General features: G+C 51.0%; 1 pseudogene; it reads right to left on the bottom strand.

Moving 5' to 3' along the window:
• Window positions 1–5919: 5919 nt before the first annotated feature.
• The window catches only part of LOC124019608, a 95072-nt pseudogene continuing 85658 nt past the window's right edge, over window positions 5920–15333 (bottom strand).

Below are 15333 nucleotides of genomic sequence, written 5' to 3' on the forward strand. Positions count from 1 at the left end.
AGATGGTGTAGGGGGGTAGAGTGGGGGCAGAGATGGTGTAGGGGGTAGAGTGGGGGCAGAGATGGTGTAGGGGGTAGAGTGGGGGCAGAGATGGTGTAGGGGGTAGAGTGGGGGCAGAGATGGTGTAGGGGGGTAGAGTGGGGGCAGAGATGGTGTAGGGGGAGAGTGGGGGCAGAGAATGGTGTAGGGGGGAGAGTGGGGGCAGAGATGGTGTAGGGGGTAGAGTGGGGGCAGAGATGGTGTGGGGGCAGAGATGGTGTAGGGGGTAGAGTGGGGGCAGAGATGGTGTAGGGGGGAGAGTGGGGGCAGAGATGGTGTAGGGGGTAGAGTGGGGGCAGAGATGGTGGGGGTAGAGTGGGGGCAGAGATGGTGTAGGGGGAGAGTGGGGGCAGAGATGGTGTAGGGGGTAGAGTGGGGGCAGAGATGGTGTAGGAGGGGAGAGTGGGGGCAGAGATGGTGTAGGGGTAGAGTGGGGGCAGAGATGGTGTAGGGGGGAGAGTGGGGGCAGAGATGGTGTAGGGGGAGAGTGGGGGCAGAGATGGTGTAGGGGGTAGAGTGGGGGCAGAGATGGTGTAGGGGGTAGAGTGGGGGCAGAGATGGTGTAGGGGGTAGAGTGGGGGCAGAGATGGTGTAGGGGGTAGAGTGGGGGCAGAGATGGTGTAGGGGGAGTGGGGGCAGAGATGGTGTAGGGGGTAGAGTGGGGGCAGAGATGGTGTAGGGGGGTAGAGTGGGGGCAGAGATGGTGTAGGGGGTAGAGTGGGGGCAGAGATGGTGTAGGGGTAGAGTGGGGCAGAGATGGTGTAGGGGGTAGAGTGGGGGCAGAGATGGTGTAGGGGGGAGATGGTGTAGAGTGGGGGCAGAGATGGTGTAGGGGGTAGAGTGGGGGCAGAGATGGTGTAGGGGAGAGTGGGGGCAGAGATGGTGTAGGGGGAGAGTGGGGGCAGAGATGGTGTAGGGGGTAGAGTGGGGGCAGAGATGGTGTAGGGGGTAGAGTGGGGGCAGAGATGGTGTAGGGGGTAGAGTGGGGGCAGAGATGGTGTAGGGGGTAGAGTGGGGGCAGAGATGGTGTAGGGGGTAGAGTGGGGGCAGAGATGGTGTAGGGGGTAGAGTGGGGGCAGAGATGGTGTAGGGGTAGAGTGGGGGCAGAGATGGTGTAGGGGGTAGAGTGGGGGCAGAGATGGTGTAGGGGGTAGAGTGGGGGCAGAGATGGTGTAGTGGGGGCAGGGGTGTAGAGTGGGGGCAGAGATGGTGTAGGGGGTAGAGTGGGGGCAGAGATGGTGTAGGGGGTAGAGTGGGGGCAGAGATGGTGTAGGGGGTAGAGTGGGGGCAGAGATGGTGTAGGGGGTAGAGTGGGGGCAGAGATGGTGTAGGGGTAGAGTGGGGGCAGAGATGGTGTAGGGGGTAGGAGTGGGGGCAGAGATGGTGTAGGGGTAGAGTGGGGGCAGAGATGGTGTAGGGGGGGAGTGGGGGCAGAGAGAGGGGAGAGTGGGGGCAGAGATGGTGTAGGGGGTAGAGTGGGGGCAGAGATGGTGTAGGGGTAGAGTGGGGGCAGAGATGGTGTAGGGGGTAGAGTGGGGGCAGAGATGTGTAGGGGGTAGAGTGGGGGCAGAGGTAGGGTAGAGTGGGGCAGAGATGGTGTAGGGGTAGAGTGGGGGCAGAGATGGTGTAGGGGGTAGAGTGGGGGCAGAGATGGTGTAGGGGGTAGAGTGGGGGCAGAGATGGTGTAGGGGGTAGAGTGGGGGCAGAGATGGTGTAGGGGGTAGAGTGGGGGCAGAGATGGTGTAGGGGGGTAGAGTGGGGGCAGAGATGGTGTAGGGGGTAGAGTGGGGGCAGAGATGGTGTAGGGGGTAGAGTGGGGCAGAGATGGTGTAGGGGTAGAGTGGGGGCAGAGATGGTGTAGGGGGTAGAGTGGGGGCAGAGATGGTGTAGGGGTAGAGTGGGGGCAGAGATGGTGTAGGGGTAGAGTGGGGGCAGAGATGGTGTAGGGGGGTAGAGGGGGCAGAGATGGTGTAGGGGGTAGAGTGGGGGCAGAGATGGTGTAGGGGGTAGAGTGGGGGCAGAGATGGTGTAGGGGTAGAGTGGGGGCAGAGATGGTGTAGGGGGGTAGAGTGGGGGCAGAGATGGTGTAGGGGGTAGAGTGGGGGCAGAGATGGTGTAGGGGGTAGAGTGGGGGCAGAGATGGTGTAGGGGGTAGAGTGGGGGCAGAGATGGTGTAGGGGGTAGAGTGGGGGCAGAGATGGTGTAGGGGGTAGAGTGGGGGCAGAGATGGTGTAGGGGGTAGAGTGGGGCAGAGATGGTGTAGGGGGGTAGAGTGGGGGCAGAGATGGTGTAGGGGTAGAGTGGGGGCAGAGATGGTGTAGGGGGTAGAGTGGGGGCAGAGATGGTGTAGGGGGTAGAGTGGGGGCAGAGATGGTGTGGGGGCAGAGATGGTAGTAGGGGTAGAGTGGGGGCAGAGATGGTGTAGGGGGGTAGAGTGGGGGCAGAGATGGTGTAGGGGGTAGAGTGGGGGCAGAGATGGTGTAGGGGGTAGAGTGGGGGCAGAGATGGTGTAGGGGGTAGAGTGGGGGCAGAGATGGTGTAGGGGGTAGAGTGGGGGCAGAGATGGTGTAGGGGGTAGAGTGGGGGCAGAGATGGTGTAGGGGGTAGAGTGGGGGCAGAGATGGTGTAGGGGGTAGAGTGGGGGCAGAGATGGTGTAGGGGGTAGAGTGGGGGCAGAGATGGTGTAGGGGGTAGAGTGGGGGCAGAGATGGTGTAGGGGGTAGAGTGGGGGCAGAGATGGTGTAGGGGGTAGAGTGGGGGCAGAGATGGTGGGGGGGGTAGAGTGGGGGCAGAGATGGGTAGGGGTAGAGTGGGGGCAGAGATGGTGTAGGGGGGTAGAGTGGGGCAGAGATGGTGTAGGGGTAGAGTGGGGGCAGAGATGGTGTAGGGGGTAGAGTGGGGGCAGAGATGGTGTAGGGGGAGAGTGGGGGCAGAGATGGTGTAGGGGTGGGGGGGCAGAGATGTAGGGGGTGGGGGCAGAGATGGTGTAGGGGGGGAGAGTGGGGGCAGAGATGGTGTAGGGGGAGAGTGGGGGCAGAGATGGTGTAGGGGGTAGAGTGGGGGCAGAGATGGTGTAGGGGGAGAGTGGGGGCAGAGATGGTGTAGGGGGTAGAGTGGGGGCAGAGATGGTGTAGGGGGTAGAGTGGGGGGCAGAGATGGTGTAGGGGGAGAGTGGGGGCAGAGATGGTGTAGGGGGAGAGTGGGGGCAGAGATGGTGTAGGGGGAGAGTGGGGGCAGAGATGGTGTAGGGGGAGAGTGGGGGCAGAGATGGTGTAGGGGGGAGAGTGGGGGCAGAGATGGTGTAGGGAGAGTGGGGGCAGAGATGGTGTAGGGGGAGAGTGGGGGCAGAGATGGTGTAGGGGGAGAGTGGGGGCAGAGATGGTGTAGGGGGTAGAGTGGGGGCAGAGATGGTGTAGGGGTAGAGTGGGGGCAGAGATGGTGTAGGGGGGTAGAGTGGGGGCAGAGATGGTGTAGGGGGTAGAGTGGGGGCAGAGATGGTGTAGGGGGTAGAGTGGGGGCAGAGATGGTGTAGGGGGTAGAGTGGGGGCAGAGATGGTGTAGGGGGTAGAGTGGGGGCAGAGATGGTGTAGGGGGTAGAGTGGGGGCAGAGATGGTGTAGGGGGTAGAGTGGGGGCAGAGATGGTGTAGGGGGAGAGTGGGGGCAGAGATGGTGTAGGGGGTAGAGTGGGGGCAGAGATGGTGTAGGGGGTAGAGTGGGGGCAGAGATGGTGTAGTGGGTAGAGTGGGGGCAGAGAGAGTGTAGGGGGTAGAGTGGGGGCAGAGATGGTGTAGGGGGAGAGTGGGGGCAGAGATGGTGTAGGGGGTAGAGTGGGGGCAGAGATGGTGTAGGGGGTAGAGTGGGGGCAGAGATGGTGTAGGGGGTAGAGTGGGGGCAGAGATGGTGTAGGGGGGGGTAGAGTGGGGGCAGAGATGGTGTAGGGGGTAGAGTGGGGGCAGAGATGGTGTAGGGGGTAGAGTGGGGGCAGAGATGGTGTAGGGGGAGAGTGGGGGCAGAGATGGTGTAGGGGGGTAGAGTGGGGCAGAGATGGTGTAGGGGGGGTGGGGCAGAGATGAGTGTAGGGGGGGTGGGGGCAGAGATGGTGTAGGGGGTAGAGTGGGGGCAGAGATGGTGTAGGGGGGTAGAGTGGGGGCAGGGTACAGCACCATCCCAGCCTGTCTGGGTACAGCACCATCCCAGCCTGTCAGTCAGTCAGGGTACAGCACCATCCCAGTCTGTCAGGGTACAGCACCATCCCAGCCTGTCAGTCAGTCTGGGTACAGCACGATCCCAGCCTGTCAGTCTGTCAGGGTACAGCACCATCCCAGCCTGTCAGGGTACAGCACCATCCCAGACTGTCTGGGTACAGAACCATCCCAGTCAGTCAGGGTACAGCACCATCCCAGCCTGTCTGGGTACAGCACCATCCCAGCCTGTCTGGGTACAGCACCATCCCAGCCAGTCTGGGTACAGCACCATCCCAGCCAGTCTGGGTACAGCACCATCCCAGCCTGTCTGGGTACAGCACCATCCCAGCCTGTCTGGGTACAGCACCATCCCAGCCTGTCATCCAGTCTGGTTACAGCACCATCCCAGCCTGTCAGGGTACAGCACCATCCCAGCCTGTCTGGGTACAGCACCATCCCAGCCTGTCTGGGTACAGCACCATCGCAGCCTGTCTGGATACAGCACCATCCCAGCCTGTCAGGGTACAGCACCATCCCAGCCTGTCAGGGTACAGCACCATCCCAGCCTGTCAGGGTACAGCACCATCCCAGCCTGTCAAGCCTGTCTGGGTACAGCACCATCCCAGCCTGTCAGCCAGTCTGGGTACAGCACCATCCCAGCCTGTCTGGGTACAGCACCATCCCAGCCTGTCTGGGTACAGCACCATCCCAGCCTGTCAGCCAGTCTGGATACAGCACCATCCCAGCCTGTCTGGGTACAGCACCATCCCAGCCTGTCAGTCTGATGGATGGATGGATGAAGGGGATTTAGAGGTAGAGGTCTTTCTGTACTGACATCCACCCACGCTGTGTTCAGAGCACCGAGGCACACTCCCTGTAAACACACACACACACACACTCCTGAGCTGGGTGTGTCTCTATAGTGAAAAGCTCCATAATTGGAGACTTCCTCTTGGGGACGGCTTCTCTACGCATCACTGTAATCCACAGGAAATAAACTGAAACATAAATCACACTATCCTGCTCTACTTTTCTCTAACTCTCTCTCATTCACCATCTCTCTCTACAGCTCTCATTCACTCTTTCGTTCTCTCTCCAATTCACTCAATCCCCCCCCCTCCCTTACGCTATAATTCTCCCTCTCTCCAATTCACTCACCCCTTCACTTTCTCTCTCTGCAGTCCTGCACGTATGCAGGGATTATCGCCCCCTCTCACCCACACAGCAGGACTGGCCCTGAGCAGAGAGATAAGGGGGGTGTGAGATGGAGGAGAGGACTGTAGTGTATATGATGCGTGTAACCCGTTGGGTTTATCTGTCTGTCCTAATGTAGAGATCATCTATCAGAGAGGTGGTGGTGGGCCGTAATCCCAGCGTGACATCACAGCGACATCACACAGGGAACACTTCCTGCCTTCCTCTCCGAAGAGACGGAGTGGTTAAACACGCTCTGATCAGAGAGGGTGTGTGTGTTCACGTGTCTGCTGTTCAATCCCACTCGTTGGTTACGACTCGTGATGTTAACCCAACAGTTCTGTAACGACTTCCTGCCTCTCTATCTGAGGGTCACAATCTCCTAACCAAGGCCTCCTAGTTCTAGTCTGGGTTCTAGTTTTACACTGACAGCAAATGAGTTAGAGCACAAACAGGTCTGGGACCAGGCAATCCTCGTTCTGTTACAGACCTGGGACCGGGCTATCCCATGTTCTGTTTTAGACCTGGGACCGGGCTATCCTCGTTCTGTTTCAGACCTGGGACCGGGCTGTCCTCGTTCTGTTTCAGACCTGGGACCGGGCTATCCTCGTTCTGTTTCAGACCTGGGACCGGGCTATCCTCGTTCTGTTTCAGACCTGGGACCAGGCTGTCCTCGTTCTGTTTCAGACCTGGGACCAGGCTGTCCTCGTTCTGTTTCAGACCTGGGACCGGGCTGTCCTCGTTCTGTTACAGACCTGGGACCGGGCTATCCCATGTTCTGTTTTAGACCTGGGACCGGGCTATCCTCGTTCTGTTTCAGACCTGGGACCGGGCTGTCCTCGTTCTGTTTCAGACCTGGGACCGGGCTGTCCTCGTTCTGTTTCAGACCTGGGACCGGGCTGTCCTCGTTCTGTTTCAGACCTGGGACCGGGCTATCCTCGTTCTGTTTCAGACCTGGGACCGGGCTATCCTCGTTCTGTTTCAGACCTGGGACCGGGCTGTCCTCGTTCTGTTTCAGACCTGGGACCAGGCTGTCCTCGTTCTGTTTCAGACCTGGGACCAGGCTGTCCTCGTTCTATTTCTCACTTCAGTTTGTTGTTGTCCTTCCAGTCCTAATTTAGACTGTCCTAAATGGTCCTCTATTCCCTATGTAGTGCACTACTTTTGCCCAGAGCCTGTGCACTATAAAGGGAATAAGGTGTCATTTGGGACGTAGCCTTACTCTATTATCCTTATCTGATGCAGTAGCTAAATAGCTTACTAGTGGAAAATGTATTTTCTTGGGAACGACAGAGCTGATGGAGAAAACAGGGCTTATGTGGTTCATTATGGTCACAGAATGTAGAAACGAGGGGGAGAAGAGAGAGAACCAGAGAGAAGCTGGACGAGGTTCAACTATGTGTGTGTGATTACTCAACTGAAACAAAGACATCTGGCCCTGAGCCAATACAGCTGTCAAACAACCCAACCAATCAGACGAGGAGCCCTAGGATCCCTGCCTTGATATGAACTGTTCAGATCATTTCCAGGTTTTTCTTCTCTCCCAAGGAAGCATTTTGTTGTTTTTTGAAAATAGTTTGTTTTGTTCACAATGAAGTGTTAATTGAATCCAAACATGGTTTCTGTGACTCTCTCTCTCCGTGCAACAGCAAGATTATCTCTGTCTAAACGTGGTTTCTGTGACTCTCTCTCTCCGTGCAACAGCAAGATTATCTCTGTCTAAACGTGGTTTCTGTGACTCTCTCTCTCCGTGCAACAGCAAGATTATCTCTGTCTAACGCTGGAAACTGTTTTAATAGAACATAATGAATTCCTGGGTTTGGCTTCAACAACTAGTCTAGAAACCCCCAGGCCCTCTCCCTGCCTCTAATATATACTATAGTCTAGAAACCCCCAGGCCCTCTCCCTGTCTCTAATATATACTATAGACTATAGAAACCCCCAGGCCCTCTCCCTGTCTCTAATATATACTATAGTCTAGAAACCCCCAGCCCCTCTCCCTTCCTCTAATATATACTATAGTCAAGAAACCCCCAGGCCCTCTCCCTGTCTCTAATATATACTATAGTCTAGAAACCCCCAGGCCCTCTCCCTGCCTCTAATATATACTATAGTCTAGAAACCCCCAGCCCCTCTCCCTGCCTCTAATATATACTATAGACTATAGAAACCCCCAGGCCCTCTCCCTGTCTCTAATATATACTATAGACTGTAGAAACCCCTAGGCCCTCTTCCTGCCTCTAATATATACTATAGTCTGAAGAAACCCCCAGGCCCTCTCCCTGCCTCTAATATATACTATAGTCTGTAGAAACCTTCAGCCCCTCTCCTTGCCTCTAATATATACTATAGTCTGTAGAAACCTTCAGCCCCTCGCCCTGCCTCTAATATATACTATAGACTATAGAAACCCTCAGCCCCTCTCCCTGCCTCTAATAGATGCTATAGTCTGTAGAAACCCTCAGCTCCTCTCCCTGTCCATTACTCGACACTACAGTGTGTAGAAACCCTCAGCCCCTCTCCCTGCCTCTTTCTAGACACTACAGTCTGTAGAAAACCCCGGCCCCTCTCCCTGTCTCTAATAGACCCTACAGTCTGTAGAAACCCGCAGCCCCTCTCCCTGTCCCTGTCCCTTACTAGACACTACAGCCTGTAGAGACCCCCAGCCCCTCTCCCTGTCTCTAATAGACCCTACAGCCTGTAGAGACCCCCAGCCCCTCTCCCTGTCTCTAATAGACCCTACAGCCTGTAGAAACCCTCAGCCCCTCTCCCTGTCCCTGTCCCTTACTAGACACTACAGTCTATGTCTCTATTATATTATATTATATTATAAAATGACAGACCAGCTAGATCTACTGTCTCTATTATGTTATGACAGACCAGCTAGATTACATTACATTTAAGTCATTTAGCAGACGCTCTTATCCAGAGCGACTTACAAATTGGATCTACTGTCTCTATTATATTATGACAGACCAGCTAGATCTACTATCTCTATTATGTTATGACAGACCAGCTAGATCTACTGTCTATATTACATACCTTAAGGGAACATTTCGGCAGTTGCTGTATGGTTAGTGAGAAAGTCCATATTGCAAATGTACGGTCCCTTACTAGACGTCCGATATCGTTTGTAAAATTCGCGGACGGCGTCATTTGCCGGTAGGTCAAATGAACTTTGTCAGACATTCGGTTTCCGTTTTACAAAAATAAACAGATTTTGGTCATTTTTCCGCTGTCCCGGAAAATCCCACAAGAGGGCATAAGCAATCATATTGCTATTGGACAAAACATCACGATTCACGACGGGGCCTTATCTCGAAAACGGAAAATATTTCGAAGCCGAAACTCAGTGAGCGTAGGTTTGGCATAATGGGCAGTTGGCCCCGAACAAGATGGCGTCTTGGCCTCAACGGTTTTTGAGAAATTATTTTTCCACTTCACGTCAAAGTCAAGGAGCCTCCGGTGTCAATAAAAAAAGAACCAGCCATTTATCTATAGTCATTTAAGAGAAATCGTACAATGACAGATTGGTGATGTTCACGGATAGGTGTTTTTTTTTCAACGGTTACAGATCCAGTTGCAGGGTGTTCATACGAATCTTTTTAAAGTGTGCTGCGGAGCTCTGCGAGATTTCTGTGATTTTCTAAAACACAGGATTCTGTAAAGGCATACCCCAATCAGGATATGAGTTTATTTATAGCTTCCTGTGCCAACCGGAAGTGCCTTAAATGGTGTCACAGTGGCAGTTTCCAAGGGTTAAAAAGGTCAGATCTTTTCAAAACTTCATATGTGTGATTAGGCAACCCCCATAAACTGTAAGTCAGTCATTTCTCCCAACAGATGTCAAAGAAAAGCTCTCTCTCACACACACACACACACACACACACACACACACACACACACACACACACACACACACACAGCAAGGATGGAGTGACAAAGAGTGGTGCTTAAAGACACACAAAGCCTACAATGGCATTTCCATATTCTCTAGGGCCTAGAGTCTAGGCCGTGCCGAGTTCAACAAGATGCCCCGCTTGACGGTAGCTCGCTCGGTCTAAGCACAGCGACCATTAGAAAAGTAGGCCCAAAATGAAGGCTGGCCCTCAATGTCATTTGCTTTTGGGTGACAGAGAGAGAACCGTTAAGGTGAGAAGCACAAATCGACCTCAGGAACGTTCCTAAGGTCCTCCCGATCCGTGCAAGCCTAACCTTGACCGTGTGGCATTAACCCTTAACAGTTAAAAGAAGGTGTTTACATCAAACAGTTTGCATTGACTTCTCTCCCCATAGGAATACATTGCCTGCACCTCTAATTTCAATCTGAAGCCTATGTGGGTTATGAATGTCGTATGAACCTGTCTTCGATGACAGTCCATCAGGCCACTACGAGGTCTGTTGATTCTAAGCTTCCTGGACCAACCGGAAGTGGTTAAAATCACCCCAAAAGTGTTTATCCATACCCTGCCTGCAGTTTGATAGACATAGTGCATTCAACCCTGTGTAAATCAGTCAGTTCTTAACGTGAGGACTTAAAACTCAGGATTCTGTAAAAGCATACCCCAATGAGGATATGTGTTGACTTATAGCTTCCTGTGCCAACCGGAAGTGCCATAATTGGTGTCTCTTGGGCTGTTTCAAGGGGTTAAAAAAGGTCAGATCTTTCCAAAACTTCATATATGTGATTAGGCAACCCCCATGAACTGTAAATCAGTCATTTTTCCCATAAAATGTCAAAGGAAAACTAAATCACACACACACACAGCTTGGAAGTAGGGACCCATTGGGGTGCATAGAGGCATACACTGCCTGCATTAGTTAACCTTGTTGGAACTTTTAAAGAACCGTCAGACCTAGAGTTCCGAAACTTTAGAATCCTGTTCTAGACCTCCGGTCAATAGTGCGTGGTGAGTTATGTGGCTCTAGACGGTTCTCGGACCGAGAAACAGATTCGTACATTTGCAATGACTTCAATTCATTTTGACCCTTACGAAAATGACGACATTTAGAAAAGTCTCAGAGACACAAGACTAGGTGCATTGCGACCGTCTCGGCCCATATAGACAGACTCCAACGTTTCTGCCCGATAGCTCATTCAAGGACCCCGTAGCAAGTCATGGAAAAAAGTGGATTTTCAGCAGCAATTAGGCTTTTGCTCGGACACCAAATGACCGATCGAGCCGAAACTTGGGATTCGGGATCGCCTCAGCTAGGCCTACTCATAACATAAGAAATGGACCTGCAGCTAGAACGTAACTACGTGTTTTATGTTTTTTTAATGGTTTGAACCGAAGGCGTTGTGAATTGTGGGCCAGCTCTGAAGTATGTGATAGTTGGCTACTAAACGAGTTGGAAAAAAGTGGGTTTAGTGTCAGTTTGTATCAGTTTGGTGTCAGAATGATATCTAATTGACTGATGGACGGTGACTTGCTGGTGACTCTTGTCCATTTGCAATATGTTTAAACAGTGAGGTACCATCGCCAAAGTGACATTCTGAAATCAACCCTAACGAGCCATTGAGATGAACCAGAATCACTGCCCAGCCATCCCGAGTTCATCGGGCCAGTCAATTTCACATTCCTGCAGGATTTTTATAGCATGACAAATTCGTGATGGTACCTGCCCATTGAACCATATTGCAAATGCACAGTGACTTTGCAAAAGTAAGAAAACAAACAATTGGACATAATGAAAATCACCATATTTTTATATTTGGGTTACCAGTTGCACAATAACGCACATGCATTTGCAATATGATTCAACAGTGAAAAAACATCACCAAATAGACATGATGAAGTCAACGCAATGAGCGATGGAAAGGAGCAACTATCACTGCCAGGCCATCCTGTGTTCATCAGGCTAGTCAGTTTCGCATTCCTGCAGGATTTTTATAGCATGACAAATTCGTGATGGTACCTGCCCATTGAACCATATTGCAAATGCACAGTGACTTTGCAAAAGTAAGAAAACAAACAATTGGACATAATGAAATCACCATATTTTTATTTTTAGGTTACCAGGTGCCTATTTCAAATCACCAGTTGCACGGATGTATAAGGACGCCCATGGATAGAGGGCCGTAGTAGGGTACTCCCATAGCGGGCATGGACAATAGGAGTCCCGGTAAATGCATTTACAACCATATTTTTTTTTTTGGGTTACCAGGTGCCTATTTTCAATCACCAGTTGCACAACAATGCACGTGCATTTGCAATATGATTCTATAGTGAAAAAAACATCACAAAATGGACATGAAGAAGTCAACACAACGAGCGATGGAAAGGTACAACTATCACTGCCAGGCCATCCTGTGTTCATCAGGCCAGTCAATTTAGCATTTCTGCAGGATTTTTGAGCATGTCAAATTTCTTATGGCATTTGGCCCCCCAAAAAAGTGACTTGATTTCCTATGAAATCATATTGAAAATGGACAAAACATATTCCTTATGCGCATTTAAAAAATAAATAAAAATATGATAATAAAATTGGACAAAAGTATGTTGATACAGTTCTAATGTGTGTAATTGACACAAAATTCGAAAGAATTTCGAAAAATGGTCCAGAAAGCACTTTAAGGCTGTGTGAAGTTTTTTACAAAATTTTGACATTTTTGACTTCCTATATTTACATTTAAGTCATTTAGCAGACGCTCTTATCCAGAGCGACTTACAAATTAGTGCATTCACCTTATGACATCCTATGAAATCATATTGAAAATGGACAAAACATATTACTTATGCGCATGTAAAAAAATATTTTTTTTTAAATGATAATAAAATTGGACAAAAGTGTATTCATACAGTTCTTACACATGTGTAATTGACAAAAAAAAATCAAATTTTTTTCGAAAAACGGTCCAGAAAGCACTTTTTTAAGGGGTGATAAGTTTGACAAAAAATTCATTTTTTCAAAATTTTCCTTTTGGAGGTTGACTTGGGTTACATTTCTAGTGCCTCGAAGGAGACAGGGAGAGGGACTGAGGTTGGGTCTATAGACTAGTGTCTAGAAGAAGACAGGGAGAGGGGCTGAGGTTGGGTCTATAGACTAGTGTCTAGAAGGAGACAGGGAGGGAGAGGGACTGAGGTTGGGTCTATAGACTAGTGTCTAGAAGGAGACAGGGAGGGAGAGGGACTGAGGTTGGGTCTATAGACTAGTGTCTAGAAGGAGACAGGGAGAGGGGCTGAGGTTGGGTCTATAGACTAGTGTCTAGAAGGAGACAGGGAGGGAGAGGGGCTGAGGTTGGGTCTATAGACGAGTGCCTCGAAGGAGACAGGGAGAGGGGCTGAGGTTGGGTCTATAGACTAGTGTCTAGAAGGAGACAGGGAGAGGGGCTGAGGTTGGGTCTATAGACTAGTGTCTAGAAGGAGACAGGGAGAGGGGCTGAGGTTGGGTCTATAGACTAGTGTCTAGAAGGAGACAGGGAGAGGGACTGAGGTTGGGTCTATAGACTAGTGTCTAGGAGACAGGGAGAGGGGCTGAGGTTGGGTCTATAGACTAGTGTCTAGGAGACAGGGAGAGGGGCTGAGGTTGGGTCTATAGACTAGTGTCTAGGAGACAGGGAGAGGGGCTGAGGTTGGGTCTATAGACTAGTGTCTAGGAGACAGGGAGAGGGGCTGAGGTTGGGTATATAGACTAGTGTCTAGAAGGAGACAAGGAGGGAGAGGGACTGAGGTTGGGTCTATAGACTAGTGTCTAGAAGGAGACAAGGAGGGAGAGGGACTGAGGTTGGGTCTATAGACTAGTGTCTAGAAGGAGACAAAGAGGGAGAGGGACTGAGGTTGGGTCTATAGACTACTGTCTAGAAGGAGACAGGGAGGGAGAGGGACTGAGGTTGGGTCTATAGACTAGTGTCTAGAAGGAGACAGGGAGAGGGGCTGAGGTTGGGTCTATAGACTAGTGTCTAGGAGACAGGGAGAGGGACTGAGGTTGGGTCTATAGACTAGTGTCTAGAAGGAGACAAGGAGGGAGAGGGACTGAGGTTGGGTCTATAGACTAGTGTCTAGAAGGAGACAGGGAGGGAGAGGGACTGAGGTTGGGTCTATAGACTAGGTTGGGTCTATAGACGAGTGCCTCGAAGGAGACAGGGAGAGGGACTGAGGTTGGGTCTATAGACTAGTCTATAGACCCAACCTCAGCCCCTCTCCCTCCCTGTCTCCTTCTAGACACTAGTCTATAGACCCAACCTCAGTCCCTTTCCCTGTCTCCTAGACACTAGTCTATAGACCCAACCTCAGCCCCTCTCCCTGTCTCCTAGACACTAATGTCTCTAAACCCAACTAGGGTTTAATATTTTCCAGAGAATCTACCAATAAAAGTTATTTTTGAGCTTCCCTGTTCAAACCTGAAGCGCTATTTAAAGGCATATAGTACAGGGAAAAATAATCAGACATAATTATATCAAATGGAGACAAATACTCATTAATCTAATGGCTGTATTTATTACAATGTAATAAAGATCTCCCATAGTGACCATACTATTCTGTTGGTGTAGCCTGGTTTAACAGGCCTATGGAGCCCTGCTGTCCTACTGGGGAAACATGATTACAGTCTAGTGAAATTCACTGTTGATTAACCTTTAACCTTTGACTAAAAGATGTAGCCTGGTTTAACAGGCCTATGGAGCCCTGCTGTCCTACTGGGGAAACATGATTACAGTCTAGTGAAATTCACTGTTGATTAACCTTTAACCTTTGACTAAAAGATGCAGCCTGGTTTAACAGGCCTATGGAGCCCTGCTGTCCTACTGGGGAAACATGATTACAGTCTAGTGAAATTCACTGTTGATTAACCTTTAACCTTTGACTAAAAGATGCAGCCTGGTTTAACAGGCCTATGGAGCCCTGCTGTCCTACTGGGGAAACATGATTACAGTCTAGTGAAATTCACTGTTGATTAACCTTTAACCTTTGACTAAAAGATGCAGCCTGGTTTAACAGGCCTATGGAGCCCTGCTGTCCTACTGGGGAAACATGATTACAGTCTAGTGAAATTCACTGTTGATTTACCTTTGACTAAAAGATGCAGCCTGGTCCTTTTCTCTCCTCTTGTACCTGGCTACTGGGGGAATATGGGAAGTTCCTCATGAAAAACAGATTGTTTCTGAGTACCTATAGTGAATTGTATGTAGGCCAAATCTAATTGTAGCAAACTGGTTCTCGAGACCCAGCCAAACAGATGTATAATAGCATTTCACACATTTAGGCTACAGGCAATGTAATATAATCTGGTCTAACCTTGCAAACAAAAGAACAAACAAGTCATTTTTATAGACCTGTTTAACTCCCATTTTCCCTGCATTGACTCATAAAAAGCACAATGCTTCCCAGACTCTGATCTTCCTCACAAATTGGCCACTTCTGACCTCCCACAGAGGGGGCCTGGACTCAGGCAGTCTGTCTGACCTCCCACAGAGGGGGCCTGGACTCAGGCAGTCTGTCTGACCTCCCACAGAGGGGGCCTGGACTCAGGCAGTCTGTCTGACCTCCCACAGAGGGGGCCTGGACTCAGGCAGTCTGTCTGACCTCCCACAGAGGGGGCCTGGACTCGGGCAGTCTGTGTCTCTTACGGAGGGGGGCCTGGACTCAGGCAGTTTCTGACTTTCCTCACAAATTGGCCACTTCTGACCTCCCACAGAGGGGGCCTGGACTCAGGCAGTTTCTGATTTTCCTCACAAACTGGCCACTGTCTGTCTCTTACGGAGGGGGCCTGGACTCAGGCAGTCTGTCTGTCTCTTACGGAGGGGGCCTGGACTCAGGCAGTTTCTGATTTTCCTCACAAATTGGCCACTGTCTGTCTCTTACGGAGGGGGCCTGGATTGTGGCGAGAACCTCAAACAGAGGCTGCAGGTATGTTGGTCTAATTGTTGCTTCAGGCTGAATTTTGAAGGTTGAGGGTTCGCTTCCTGCTTGTTTC

The sequence above is a fragment of the Oncorhynchus gorbuscha genome, unplaced genomic scaffold (genome assembly GCF_021184085.1).
Source record: "Oncorhynchus gorbuscha isolate QuinsamMale2020 ecotype Even-year unplaced genomic scaffold, OgorEven_v1.0 Un_scaffold_639, whole genome shotgun sequence".
NCBI lineage: Eukaryota > Metazoa > Chordata > Actinopteri > Salmoniformes > Salmonidae > Oncorhynchus > Oncorhynchus gorbuscha.